This window comes from Phyllostomus hastatus, unplaced genomic scaffold (assembly GCF_019186645.2).
Source record: "Phyllostomus hastatus isolate PE091 unplaced genomic scaffold, TTU_PhHast_1.1 phas_contig_152, whole genome shotgun sequence".
In the NCBI taxonomy this organism is placed as follows: domain Eukaryota; kingdom Metazoa; phylum Chordata; class Mammalia; order Chiroptera; family Phyllostomidae; genus Phyllostomus; species Phyllostomus hastatus.
This window is the reverse complement of record NW_025333622.1, coordinates 10,202,401-10,218,496: the sequence shown is the minus strand read 5'-3', so window position 1 is coordinate 10,218,496 and position 16,096 is coordinate 10,202,401. Positions and strand designations below refer to the sequence as shown.

Here is a 16,096-nt window from a genome sequence, read left to right as displayed (position 1 = left end):
AGACAGTTTGGCAGTTTCTTACAAAAGTAAACATACTCTTATATGACCCAGAAATCATGCTCCTTGGTATTTACCTAAAGGAATTGAAAAGTTATGTCCAAACAAAAGCCTGAACATGGATTGTAGGGAACCGTTTCACAAGGCATGGAAATGTAGCTCAGCACTCACGTGGAAAACCAGTGTGGAGCATGTCGGCACACAGGACCATGCCCACAGAGAGGCTTTCCCATGCAGAATGAGGCCTGCATTGTACCTAGACCACTATGAGGCTTGCTTTTGCTAAAACTCCCTCACCCTGGACTGAGGCAGCAAGTGTTTACTGTAACTTCCTAAAATCTGTGCTAAACCTCCCAAGTATGGAGGATAACCAATGCAACAACCTTTCCCTTTGGTCTGCAACATCCTTCTCTTTGAAGTAATTAGCAACATTCTTTCCTTTGTTATCCATAAAAGGTAATCACCTGCAGCGAACCTGGGCATAGTAAATGAAGACTGCCCTTGATGTAATGTACCCAGAAAAGCAATAAAAGCTTGTCCAGGCAGGGGCCAGAGTCCTCTCGCCCTCTTGCCCTCTCGCCCCCTCGCCCTCTCTCTCTCTTAGAGAGCAGCCACACCATCCCTTTTTCTCCAGGATTTCTGTAGTCTGTGTGTATTTGTTCATAGCAACCACAACACACACGGATCCTGCAGGCCAGGATCCACATCAATGGATGTTTATAGGTAATTTATTCATAATTGTCAAATATTGGAAGCAACCAAGATGTCCTTCAATATACTGCGGTACATCCAGATAATGGAATATTATTTATCCCTAAAAAGAAATGAGCTATCAAGCATTAAAAGACAGAGAGAAACCTTAAAGAAATATTCCTAAGTGAAAGAAGTCAATATGAAAAGGCTATATATTCTATGATCCCAACTATGTGACATTCTGTAAAAAAAAAAAACTATGAAGACAGTAGAAAGATCAGTCACTGTGTGGAGGTTGGAGGTGGGGAGAAGGTGAATAGAAGGAAGGGACACAGAGGATTTTTAGGGCAGTGAAAGTACTTCATATGATATCATGATGATGGATACATGTCATTTTCATTTGTCCAAATCCACAGAACACACAACCCCAAGAGTGAAACCTCAGGATAATTATGGAGTTTCGGAGATTACAATGTGTTGATGTCGGCTTATCAGTTGTAGTGAATGTACCACTCTGGTGAGGAATTTTGGTAATGGGAAACTACGAATGTGCAGGGTGGAGGGGATATGTGAAATCTTTACATCTTCCCCTCAATTTTGCTGTGAACTTTAAAATGCTGTAAAAAAAGTCTTAACTAAAAAAACAAAACAAAAAGAAATCCTATCACACTACAACATGGATGAACATGGACAATATTATCCTAAGTGAAATAAGGCAGACACAGAAAGAAAAATACTGCATGATATCGCTTACAGGTGAAATCTAAAAAAGTCAAACTCACAGAAGCAGAGAGTAGAATGGTGGTTTATCAGAGCTGGTGTGTGAAGCAGAAGAGATGTTTGTCAAGGGATACAAAGTCTAAGTTATGCAGGATGAATAAGTTCTGGAGATCTAATATTCTACATGGTGACCATCACTAATAATGCTACATTGTATATTTGAAATTTGCTAAGAAAGTAAATCTTAAATGTCCTCATCACAGAAAAAAGGATAACTCTGCAAGGTGATGGATATGTTAATAAGTTTGACTGTGGTAATCATCTCACAAACACAAGGGTAGGCAAAAGTAGGTTTACAGTTGTTCATGTGGAAAATAATATAATAATTAATAAATAATAAATTATATAAAAATAAATTATGTGTCACATACAGCTGTAATCCTCCTTTTGCCCACTCCTGCATACATATATTAAAGCATCATGTTATACACCATAAATATATATAATTTTTATTTGTCAATTATATTTCAGTAAAGCTGAGAACTAAAAGACACACTTCTAACCAATAGAGTATAGAAAAAAAAGACCTCATAGCAGAGAAACCTAGCAGACACTTCCTAAACCATTTCATCAAGGTTAACATCACCAGAAATAAGTCATGTTGGTATCATGTGCCCCAAATGATGTAATAAGAGGGTAGCACATTACCTCCATGGAATCCTTCCCCCAAATTCATAGTCTCCATCTTTTAGTGAGAAAACATCTGAAAAGCCCAAACTGAGGAACCTTCCACAAAATATCTGACAACTACTATTCAAAAGTGTCAAGGCCATGAAAGACAAGGGAAGACTGAGAACCTGTTGCAGATTGGAGGAGACTAAGGAGATATGACAACTAAAGGAAGAGAAGGTGGGAGAAAGGGAAGAGGGGAGGAAAGAGTAGAAAAGGAAGTCCCATTGATGAAGGCCCATTGTCAGGAAGGTATGAAGACTTCTGGACCTAAATTCTTTCATCTTTGCTATTTTCTTGACATGTGCCAGGAATCCCATGCAGCCTCCTTTCCCTATACTCCCACCCCCACAAAAAAAGATAATACGGAAGTTTCCAAGGAAATATAGGCATCTATCCCTGTAACTGCAAACCCTAAAAGTACACTTGAAATATGCAGCCATGCTGTCCCCTTCCTGTATAACTCTGGATAAAAGTATTATGCTGTAGATCATTTAACCTGAATAATGTGCACCAGTTAGCTATACCTGAATAATAGACACCAAATAACTATTAATTTACTAAGTTATGAATTCTAATGATTCCTTTAGTTCTCTAATATCTCATTTTGATCTTAAGTTAATAATGGCTTATTGTGAGAATCCTGGGACAGTTCATAAAACCTAAGTTGCAAACCTTTTAAAGGAGCCAAATACATTGCTATGCAAATTATCATGCAGTAATATAATACCCCAACATTTCTAGATGTTGAAGTATTATGAGATTGTAGTGATTGATGCTACCAGGATTGTTGCAATTTATTCATAATTTGACAGAAGTAAGTTTTTGTTTGTTTGTTTTTTACCTTGTCAGCATTTATTTACTTTTGGCCTTGTGGCTTTAGGTTTTATTGGCTAACAGAATGGCCCAGATATTAGGCAAAACGCCACCCCTGGCGATGGTGACTTTGCCCAGCAGCTTGTTAAGCAACTCATCGTTGTGGGTAGCCAGCTGGAGGTAAGAAGGGATGATGTGTGTCCTGCGTTGGGTGCCGTTACTGGCCAGATCCAGATCTCCGCGGTCAGGTACTGCAGCCTCTTAGACTGGCTTGCTGGCACCACCCTCTGTGGTAGTTGCGTTTGCGCAGCAGGCGATGCAGTCTATCCAGGAGAACTGGAGGCCAGCTCAGGAAGAGTGCGACTTGGCCTTGGCACGAGCTTTGCCTCCTTGCTTTCTGCAACCATACATAACTGGAAGTAAGGTTATAACCCTTAAAACCCAGAATCTTGTCACCAAACAGGATTCAGCAATAAGTTTTTATTGAGCATTTATTATGTGCTAGGGTGAGTTAGAGCTAACATATGGGAAGAGAGATAAATTTTGTGTTCATGAAGCTTACTGTCTAGAGGACGAGACAAACATAAGGCAACAAAAAAGAATAATTACATATTATTATAAATACAATTAAGGGACAGTGCTTACATAAGAAAAACCAGTCGATGCGGCTAGGGGACAGAAGCTGGTTTCAATTGAGTCTGCAGAAAAAGCCTCTTTAGGGAGGTGACCTTTCTTTTTTTCTTCAAAAAAAAAAACTGCAGTAGTTATAAATTTTACTACACACAGTAAGAGAGATTTAAAATCCAGTTAAGGAGATAACATGTTAGGACACCTAAAGACATTAGGACATGAAAAGATAAATTTTTAGTTTCCTGGCATTCACAATGAAAAGAAAAAAAAACTTTTGTGTTGTACAATTTACATCTCTCAAATAAAGAAAACATACTGAGTCATCAAAAGTTGCTACAATTTCTTTGACACTGGTTTTAAGCAGGAATTTATCATGTGCTTCTTTATATAAAAAATATCAGATAAATTGACAAACTCTGATTTTTCCTGTGTCACTTTGCGTAAGATACTAAAATGTTCTTCAATTGTATATTTCTGGTATTAACCAATGTAAAGCACAAGATAATACATTCTGGATACTGACTGGTATAACTCTCAAGTACCAACTAACAACCAACTAGGTATTCTAAATGGCAAGATATAATAGCTAAATTCTCTGCTGAATATCTATGGGGCCGAAGTCATATATCTTTGATTGAATAGAAATCCATACACTTTGGGTAGCAGGCATAAAGAGGATTTAACTGAACATTCTGTGATGAGGAATTGTGTGTACCTTCCCTTCTTGTTCAAGCGAAGCAACACAGAAGCAAACTTCAGGGCTGTCAGGGAAAGGGGCCAAGGTGTTTCTCAGTGAACAACAAAAAAAGAGTTTGAACCTATTTAAAAATATGGCCAAGTATTTGGCTAAGACCACAGAATTTGCATCATAAAGCACAAAGAAATTGTTTTAATTCTCTCCCTCAAAATCCCTGAATAATTCTATTACCAATTGGCCACAGTAACCTTCAAAAAACTTCACATGGACCTCACTGAGAGATTCCTTCCAAGCAGAACTACATCACCATGGGTTTGCCAGGATGACTTAGTAAATGTATCAAGTAGTTTAATGAACAAAACTTTTATCTGGGGTTATTTAATAAAAAATTAAAACAATTTTAAAAATTGAACAACAATTACTAAATATAACAATCTTTGTTTCAGCGTAATTGAGGATGGACAGTTCTTTCTGACAAGAATACACCAAAGGGCTTAGCTGCATTTGACAAAGCAATACAACCATTTTCACAGAGAACGGTGCTTCCCTTCCTTCTCAGTTGCACCAATAAGTGGGCATGCATCCAGTCTATCTACTAGTTATTCAAGAAGTATAGAATGTTGAACATATGGTGAATATTAACATCAAAGCATTAGAACAGTTCTTCTGGGAGACTGATTTAGTAGGAAAAAGAACTTAGCTATTAAAAGTGCTAATGGATTCTTTATGTCTCTTCTCCCCCAGATAATGAGAATATGAATGCTGGGATGCTTTGATTACTAGTGAACTAGAAGCATGAGATGGGCAGAGATATGCTTCTCTCCACCCAGAGAAGCTCTCCCATTGACTGGGAGTGTAAGGGGAAAGACAGAATGAGTTATGGCCTGTGGCTGATGTCATCAAGTCCAATTGGCCCATATGATTTCTCCTAATGGCTTAAGAACATCAGAGATGCAGAAGGAAAAGGATACACACTATTCCTGTGACTTTTGAGTGATTTGTTGTCCTTTTGAGTGGCAGTTTTAGGCCGTCTTCTCTTGGGGACAGAGAACTGCTTTTTTATTTTGGGGAAACTTATTTTTTATTTTATCAATGCTATATGATCTAGTACTATGCACATAGCATGTGCTTAGTATATATATTTGACCAATAATTAACAGGACTGTCCTATCGATTTCATTTTACATGTAGTACCTAATATGATGCTTTGCAGTGGGTACTCAAAAACATAGGTCATTAAATGTGTATAAGACCAGTGTATTACAACCAGATTTCTTTTTGGCTCCCACTTATGTATGCTGAATATGAGAAAAATCAAAAATTCATTTTCATGTGGCTAATTGTGTAGGCATTATAGGTTATATATTACGTATATATAGAGGTTATTTCTGTTGGGTTTTGTTATGAGACATAAAAGCCTGAGATTTTGAGAATATTTCTAAAACCTCTTTTCATTTCTAACTGTACTTTTTTCCCCTAAGTACTCTTATCCAGCCCATTCCATTAAATATTATCTAAAGGTGAAAAAATCTTTCAAATGTTTAGCTCTGGTCTACTTGACATCTCCACTTGGAATTCAATAGGCAACTCAAACTTAATCTTTCCAAATCAGGACTCCTGATTCTTCTTTCCCCTGACCTATTCGTCCTCAGCTGGCTCCATTTCTGTATATGGTACCAACATCCCACTTAGCCAAACACTGTAAGATTTATCCTTAACTCTTGTCTTTCCCTCACAGCTTCCACTCAATCCACCAATAAGTCCTCTTGATTCTACCTCTACAACATCTCCTAAACCAGTCACATCTCTACATCCTAACTACCACTGCTCTCATCTAAATCACTATCATATCTTGCTTAAACTCCAGAACTTTGCATTCCTTTGTCATTCAAGTGACATCTTAAATGTCACCTCCCTAAAGAAGCCTCCCCTGAATACCTAACCTAAAATTGCTCCCCAGACTCTATCATATCACCACTTTCTTGACATTTTTTTCTTAACATTGATCACTACCAGTTAATCTTTTATTGATCTATTTATTTGTTTGTTTAATGGGAAGGGGAGTATTTTCTGTCTCTCCCCATTAAAATGCATGCCTGTAAGAGCAGGGACCTTTGCTGTCTCACTGGATGCTATGTTTCCAGTATTTATGGAAGGCAGGCATATAACAGGTATTAAATAAATAGCTCTCAGATTAAGAAACCAATAAACCAATTAGTGAATATGCCTAAAACACATTTGAACATGAAGAATAAGCAGAATGCAGAACAACACAGGTTTTTAGACAAAGTAACATATTCATTGAGATTCAATTTAAAGTGCCCAGCTTCCTTCAACAGTTTTAATTCTAATTTTTAAGCCAAAATTATTGGACATTTACTGCATGCCAAGAACATTTTTTACACATACCATCTCATTTAGCTTTATTCACTCCTTGCACAGCCTTCTGAAGTAGGTACAATTAGCAAAGTGGCAGAGCCAGTATTCAAACACAAGTCTTATCCCAAGGTCCTAAGTCCTAACTACTGCCCTATGGATACTATGCTCCCTTTAGATTGTCCAGTTTCTCTGGAAACATTCACCCAGGACAGTAAGGTCTGGGCAGCTTAGCCCCAACTTAGAGCTCATAGCCCTCTCCTGGAAAGCTGCAGTGGTGGTGTCCTCTTTGAGAGCACATGCAGGCCAAGGCTTGGCTGAACAGGAACATTCTTCCCATGATGCACACCCTGCACACAGAACGAGACAGCATTCAGAACAGCATTTCTCAAGCTAGTTGATCATTAAATGTCTGAACCTTCTGCCAAACCTATACAATGATTATTACATGCTTTTTAAGACTCAGGTCTCTTAAACATTTCTTTTACTCTACAGAAGGAGCAGGTTCTTCTAAAGTCCAAGTGAGCTAGTGCACATGGTACCTCCTTGAAAAAAATACTAGCTGTTTTTCAGAATGTGGATTATCGTACAATCACAGAATTCAGAAAATGGAAAGGAGCTAAGAAATGGCTCCTTATTTCACAAAACTAAAAAAGAGGTACAGAGAGGAAGAGTGGGATGAAATTCCATCATTTACCAAGTTTATTTCTCAACATGTAACTGAGCAATGGCTTTTTCAGTCATTTTTCCTGAATTAATACACATGATTTCAAACTTTCAAAATGACACCAAGTTTATGAAACATGGGCACATATTTTGTGCCCACGTTTTTTCTAGACTTTATGTTTTATTTCATTTGTTTAAAACTTCTCAGGTTACCAATCTCCCATGCAATAATCAATGGACATCATTTCACCTTACTGTCTCTGGGGAGAAAAAAATCCACTATATATTCTTGATAAATGGCTCTTCAAAAACTGATTATTACAGATGCAACTGGTGGAATTTATAGATGGCTCCAAATTCAGCAGGAAGTGAAGGCTATCTTGAAGAATCTCCTCCATTGTATACGCTTCTTTCTGAGTTCAAAATGGTACAAAAGTTCAACAGTGGTTCAAGATGTTACACTAGTGCCAAACTGCACTTAATTCTTCAGCTGTCTGCTTGTGTATCTCATACAGTGATCCTGATCCCCTCAGTTCTCAAACTTCAAAAAGCATCAGAATCCCCAGAGGGTGGTGAGAGCTGAGTGTCTGGCCCTGCCCCCAGAGTTTCTGATTCAGCAGGCCTGGGATGGGGCTCTGGAATTTGCATTTCTAACAGGTTCCCAGGTGATGTTGTCTGGTGTCCATTGTTTTAAATCAAACCAATAAACACATTTCCATCAAGATTATCCAGTATTGAAATTGCTTGACATGGGTTTTTATAATCCAGGGTTAAACCTAGAACACAGGGATTAGTGATTTTTAACTAGATGCCAGCCCCATGCCATCTACAAAAATGAATATCCAAAGCTTTTTGTTGAACTCTTTCATTCAGGGAACAGAACTGTGATGTACTGTCAGAGCCCCCCATGAATATTAGTTTTCAACTGCTGATTCGTGCTCTGAAAAATCATGACTGTTATTGTTGCAGGTAAGATTCTATTAAGCATTTTCCACTTAGTAACTCTTCATCATAGTGAACAAAGAAGAACATTTACTCTTGTGCAGTCCAGACCTGGTTCCGTTGCTTGGTGATGGGCTTCAGGTACCATCACAGTATTGTGTTTTCCTCTTCAAAAAGGGACAGTGTGTCACAGGTACTTTTTAACTTCACTAGAGTGCTCCCATTAAGGATTCATAAGCATTTTAATTTAATCTAGCAGACTAAAATTTCTCAAAGTGAGAAGCTTTCTTTTAGGATGCTTTTAAATGCATTGTTCTATTCCTTCAAAGTGATGCTCTATGATTCCCCATCATTGAATTCACTTCTGGAAGGGATTCATCTTCCTGACAAAGAACCATCAATCGCTTCATGCATATCATACAGCGTTTCCTCTATGTTCAGCTTTGGCTGGACAACTGGTAGATTCTAAAGACATGAAGAGAAAATCTGCAGACACGTTTGTACACTGTAGAGGAGCAGGTTTACATATGAATATTATTAAGATAGTGCCTTCTTCATAAGATCTATGATCCATAAGAAAGACGCAATTAACTTAGAAGAAACTGTAGCAAACTACCTAAGACAGTGTGCAATTAGCTACTAAATTATGAAACACTCCACCAAAAAAGCCTTTTTAAGAATTCAGAGAGTGTAGAAATGAGTAAGAAATGGCATTTATCAAGTGCTTCCTATATGCTAAGCACTTCAAATGCATTATCTCTTTTAATTGTTACAACAGTCCTGAGAAGTCAGGATTATTATCCTCATTTCAGATGAGGACGCTAAGGCTTAAAGGTTAATGAGCTTTCAAGTAAACAAACCTAGGTCTGGGTTAAGTAAAGGAGAGCTTCCTGGAGTGCGGTGTGAAACCCACCCATCATGCTGCCCTTTTCCCGGGTGTCTCTCTGCATCACTCATAAATGCAGGGCCTAATTCCAGGCTGGGTGTTCCTCAGGGGAAAGACCTAAGCTTTAATTCATGCCTGTTAACTTTTGTGAATACTTATCCTTTCAGACCTTTCAGCTAAGAGGAAATCCTCTGAGACAAAGATAAAGGAAAGAGAATTTCTTTTTATATTACTTTTGAATAATGAGTTCTGTAGAATGATGTATGATTTGCATAGAAGTATGTTGATTTATAAAAGCACTCCCTCTGTTTTTATAATAGCAGAATCAAATCAACCTCCCTGATTTAAATTGTGCAGGATCTCTGTCCAAACAACCCTTCTCCTTAGTTGCATTACTAAAAACTGGGCCTATATTGATGAACCTTTTTTCATTCAACTATTCCTTGAATTTTACCCATGTCTTAAAGTACCCTATTTGGAAAGTAGACTTTCCAAATAACAGTATATAATTTCACCCCCTGTTATTTGGAAAGTATAATTTCACCCCCAACACTCTGCCTTATTCTCCATACAGACTTAGAAAAATGCAAGATAAGCAGTCATGTTTTCCAGGAGGCTTTTGAGATGTAGGACTGGCTGTAGCCCCTTTTTACCAGACTTGGGGTGAGAGGGATTATCAAGGCAAAGGCGAAAGTTTAGGCCCACAACTTTGGCAATTATCTTAAAATGTCTCTGAAAATTTTGTAGAAAGTGGAGGTAAAAGACCATAAACGGTTATTATTTACACTAACTACTGAGCCCTGGGTTGGGAATGAGGAATCTTAGGTTCTAGAATTGTTTCTGTCCCCATTTCCAAGGCTTTCACAGTCTATACAATGTGAAGGACAAAGGAAAGAAATCTGACACTAGCTAGCACTGTCTAGGATACAAGGAAATGAGAACTCTCATATGCACCAGTGGGGTTCTTCTATGGAAAAAGGAAACAACAGAGTAAAAAGGCAACCTACAGAATGGGAGAAATATATGCATATAAGATACTCTCAAGTAAGGAGTTCAGTCCATAATATATAAATAAATAAGTAGCCCAATTAAAAAATGGACAAAACACTTGAACAGACATTTCTGTAAACACAACAGGCAAATAACCAAGAAGAAGTACAGATTGGTAGTTAGAAAATAGTCACAGGGATGTAAAGTACAGCATAGAGAATATAGTCAATAATAGTATAATAACTATGGATGGTTTCAGGCAGGTACTGGAAATATTGAGGGATCACTCTGTAAATATATGGCTGTCTAACAATTGTGCTGTACCTCTGAAACTAATATAAACTAACAATGAATGTAAACTGTAATTGGAAAACAAAATATAAAATATAATAAAATACTAAAGCTGAAGTAGAACTAAGAAAAAAAGCATATGTAAAAATGCTCAAGACTTCCGGCAAGATGGAGGAAAAGGTGGACGCACCGTACCTCCTCGCACAACCAAGATTAGAACAGCAACAATTTACAGCTAGAATAACACTCAGAGCTGATAGAGAATTTATCTGAATGGAAGTTGGACAGCCAAGGAGTTGAAGTAGACCCGTACATCCAGACTGGTAGGAGAGGACGAGCTGGGTGGGCGCAGGTCGGCGACGCACGGAGGATGGGGAAAACTTGGCACAAAATTGGCGCAAAAGCCATCCAGCGCGCAAGAACGCAGCGGTGGGCCCTGAGTACGCAAGCAGCGGCTGGCGGACCCAGTGAGGTGGTGATTGTGGACCAGGGCAGAGCTCATAGCCCAGGATCCCAGAGAAGGGACTGAGATCCCAGGAGAATGGAACTACCGCCATTGTTTCCCCCATCCCCACTCCCGCCCCCGCTCCCACATATAACATCACAATCTAGCGACTGGGGTGCCCAGCCCTGGTGAAGACCTAAGGCTCCACCCCTCACCGGAACAAGAGCGACCAGACCAAAAAAGAGAGAGAGAGAGAGCGATGGCTCAAATAGAAGAACAAATCAGTGCCCCAGAACTCATCCTTTTGGGCTACCAAGAAATAGCTAACCCATCAGATGCACAGTTCAAAACACTGGTGATCAGAAAGCTCACGGAATTGGTTGATTTTGGGCGCAAATTAGATGAAAAGATGCAGGTTACCATAAAAGAGATGCAGGAAGATACACGGAGGAGAGCCAATAGTGAAGGGAAGGAAACTGGGTCTCAAAACAATACAGTGGACCAGAAGGAAGATAGAATCAACCAAGTAGGAAAGCATGATGAAATAAGAATTCAAAAAAATGAGGAGAAGCTTAAGAGCATCCAGGACATCTTTAAACGTTCCAACATCCGAATTATAGGGGTACCAGAAGGGGAAGAGGAAAAGCAACAAATTGAGCACGTATTTGAACAAATAATAAAGGAGAACTTCCCGAATCTGGCAAAAGAAATCCAAGAAATCCAGGAAGCTCAGAGAGCCCCAAAGAAGTTGGACCCAAGAAGAAACACACCAAGGGACATCATAATTACATTAGCCAAGGTAAAAATGAAGGAGAGAATCCTAGAAGCTGCAAGAGATAAGGGGACAGTAACCTACAAAGGAGTTCCCATCAGACTGTCAGCTGATTTCTCCAAAGAGACCTTACAGGCAAGAAGGGGCTGGAAAGAAATATTCCAAGTCATGAAAGACAAGGACCTACATCCCAGATTGCTCTGTCCAGCAAAGCTCTCATTTAGATTGGAAAGGCAGATAAAGTGCTTCTCAGGTAAGGTCAAGTTAAAGGAGTTCATCATCACCAAGCCCTTATTTTATGAAATGCTAAGGGGACTTATCTAAGAAAAGAAGATAAAGAAAAAGCATGTATAGTAAAAGGACAGCAAACTCACAATTATTAACAACCACACCTAAAGCAAAACCAAAAGAAACTAAGTAAACAACTAGAACAGGAACAGAACCACAGAAACGGAGATCACATGGAGGGTTAGCAACAGGGGGGTGGGAGGAGGAGAGGGGGAAAAGGTATAGAGAATAAGTAGCATAGAATGTAGGTTGAAAATAGATAGGGGGAGGGCAAAAATAGTATGGGAAATGTAGAAGCTAAAGAACTCATAAGTATGACACATGGACATGAACTAAAGGGGGGGGGGATGTGGGTGGGAGAGGGAGTACATGGTGGAGGGGAGAGAAGGGGGGAAATGGGACAACTCTAATAGCATAATCAATAAAATATATTTTAAAAAATGCTCAAGATCACTAATCATGAAGAAAGCACATATCAAAACCACAATGTAATATCACCTCATACCCATAAGATGGCAACTAGCCAAAAAGAAAAACAAAGGAACAAACAAACATAAAATAATAAGTGGTAGTGGGGATGCAGAAAAAAATTGAATCATTGTGCACCTTTGGTGACAATAGAAAATGGTGCAGCTACAATGGAAAACAGTGTGGAGGTTTCTCAAAAAATTAAAAGAACTATCACATGATCCAGGAATCTCATTTCTGGGTATATGTCCAAGAAAATTGAAAATAGGATCTTGAAGAGGTACTTGCACACCCACATTTCTTGCAGCATTATTCACAATAGCTAAGAGGTGGGAGCAGCCCAAATGTCCAATGACAGATGAATGGATAAACAAAATGTGGTATTTATATGCAATGTCATATTATTCAGCCTTAAATAATATGAAGGAAAAAAGAAGGAAATCCAGGGGAAAAGGTACCAGGCATAAGAAGCAGAAATGGCAGGTACAAAATAAACAGGGGAAGCTTAAGAATAGTACAGGAAATGGAGAAGCCAAAGAACTTATATGTATAGACCACAGACATGAACTAAGGGTGGGGGGAATACTGGTGGGAGGGGTTGCAGAGCAGAGGGGAATAGAGGAGAGAGAAAAATGGAACAACTGTAATAACATAATCAATAAAATATACTTATTTTTTTAAAAAAAGAAAGAAATCCTGTCATATACTATAACATGAGTGTACTTTGAGGATGTTATGTTAAGTGACATAAGCCATAGACAAGAGGACAAATACTACATGATTCCACTTATATCAGTCAAGTCCATAGAAACAAAAGGCAGAATGTGGTTACCAGAAGGGGAAAATGTGGTGCTCTTATTTAATGGGTATAGAGTTTTAGTTTTGCAAGATATAAAACTCTAGAGATTTGTTATACAACAATGTGCATATAGTCAATACTGCTACATTGCATATTTACAAATGGTTAAGATAGTAAATTTTATGTTAGGTGTTTTTTACCACAATAATAATTTTTAAAAAGCATGATCCATGAGAGAAAAATTGATGGTGGCCTTTATTATAATGAAAAGTTCTTTAACTGGGGACATAGTTTTTTGTTATATAAATTAAGTTGAAATAAAGAAGAAAAAGAGCAGGAGAAACTGAATACGATGAAGAAGTCACTCATGTAAACCTCAGGTAACAGTGCCTGGCACAGAGGGAGCTTCAATAAGTAGTAATTCTTATTGTACCTCATTACTGGAAGGTTTGTATTGCAGTTTGTGTTCAAGCAATAAAGCAATTTGTTAGGTTGGAAAAATATCTTCTTGAAATAATTAAAATATAATGAGAGTTTCTTTGAAATGGTTTAAAAACTCCATTTCTAGAAAATATTATTTCCATTGCACATGAAATATATACAAGAAAGTTTATTACATTACTGATTTATAGCCCCTCCCAAAACAGGGGGAGAACAACCTATCCAGATGTGAGTAAACCTCAAAATCATGAATGCTGTGACATGCATTTAAAAAGGACATACAACAGTTCTATATGTACACACTTACCTATGCGGTGAGTATTCCAAAATATGTGTGGTGATACACATCAATTTTATGATAGATGTTACTTTTGGAGAGGAAAAAATAAAGGGATGAATGATTGAATTTAAGCTGTAACTATTGCATTTTATTCTAAAAATTAAAAAAGTGAGGGGAGATATCTAAAACAAAGCTTGTCATATTACATGTGGGTAGTAGATATACAGAAGTCTGTCATGGTATTTTCTGTGCTTGTATGTGTTTAATATGTTTCATAATTTACACTCTATGATATTAGGGTATTGATATTCATTTTCACATGCATTTAAAAATTTTTATTTATTGATTTGAGAGAGAGAGAAATATAAGTTTTGTTGTTTTGCTTATTTATGCAGTCACTGGTTGATTCTTGCATGTGCCCTGATGGGGGATCGAACCCACAACCTTGGAGTATTGGGTTGATGCTCCAACCAACCAACTACCTGGCCAAGGGCACATACATCTTTATTACTCAGTAAAACTCAAATTCACCTCTCTTGAAAGCCTTTCTGGAATCTTCTGGAAGTCTCACTCCTTGGGTTCCCACAGACGTAGTTCATTCCCCTGTCATCAGATATTTTTTCACAACCTGGGTGTAAACTATTAGAATCTCAATTGCAGTAACAGACACTTGCCTTTGTCTCCTATTCAAAGTTAAGGCTAAGGTGTCTACGTAGTATGCTTTTAACAAATTCTTATGTAATAAAGTAATGAGGCCCGATTGCATGTCCCGTAACTGCTGATTAAGTAGGATATGATTGCTAATAAAAATGAGGAAAAAATGAATACAAAGAAAGGTATAGTCATGAGACAATACACCTGAGAAATCTAGTTTGTTGATGAAATTCTCAGAAGCTTAGATCTCAGTCTGCTTAAGTTGCCATGGCAAATACCAGAGACTGGCTGCCTTAAACAACCAGACACTTCTCACAGATCTGGAGGCCAGAAGTCCAAGATTGAGGTGCTGTCCAATTTTATTCCTGGTGAAATATTTCCCTTCTGGCTACTTTTTCCCTGTGTCTTCACATGACAGAGACAGAGCTCTGGGGTCTCATCCTCTTCTTATAAGGGCACCAATCCTGACATCGATTCCCACCTTCATGACCTACCCTGACCCCAATTATCTCCCAAAGGCCCATCTCTGTATACCATCATATTGGATGTTAGGGCTTCAACATACAAAATGGGGGTAGGTGTCAGGCGTGACACAAACATTCCATTCCTAACATCAGTCCAAGCTTAGTACTCTACCTGTGAACATCATTACAAAGACTCAGTCTCTGGGGGCTACTGCCATGCTCGGAGACGCTTGTCTAGGTGAGGCAGGGAGAGGACAATTGTGTCAGAGTCTTGTGGCCTTTTCCTTACCAGCACATTTTTGTAATCTCTTCATACACACCTCAGTGCCAAGTTTTAACGCTCACTGCTTCAAACTCTTCATCAGCCTTTCATTGATTGCTCTCATGTGTAGATGATGGAGGATTATAGATTTTGCAGTCAATTATAGAATTTCATAATCAAGTACAAAGCTCTTGAATGGTCCACATCTCTTCCATGCAAATGTCAGTTTACTGTTTAATTACTGAAAAATCCATTGAAACAAAGTAAGAGAAATTTGGTGTGTTCATTCCCTATGGCTAAAAAACAAAAAGCCATTCATAAGCATACACTGTCAAATAACTTATTGTAAAATCAATTTAATAGCATTATCAATAATTACAAATCTAAATAATTCCACATGTAGGTTGGTTATGTTAACATAAGCAGGGTGTTGGTTATCGACGGACCAAACAAAGGGTGCACAATTACTCATTATCTTGGAGGTGATGCTGATTCATCTTGTCCTGATGGACATTATTAACCACATGAAAAGGAGACCTAGTCTATTTATTTAAGGCTTCATAGAAGGCAGGTCTTAACTTTTATGACTAAAAAAATACAAGTAAATACATAAAAATTCCTTTTTATTTTTAATCATGAAATGAAAAACTGTGTACTTTCTCAGAACTGTAAGCTCCTAGACTTATAAGACAAACTTCCAAGGCTTCCACTGTCAAAAACAGCCTTCAGGAGCCCCCCCTCCCCTGTCCCCTCTCCTGCTGCACACACTCAATTCCCATCAAACTCAGGG

At 38.2% G+C, this 16,096-nt stretch overlaps 1 pseudogene; it reads right to left on the bottom strand.

The window, feature by feature from the left end:
- Positions 1 to 2,994: 2,994 nt before the first annotated feature.
- On the bottom strand, positions 2,995 to 3,366 carry LOC123813551 (annotated as a pseudogene).
- Between the last annotated feature and the right edge of the window lie 12,730 nt (positions 3,367 to 16,096).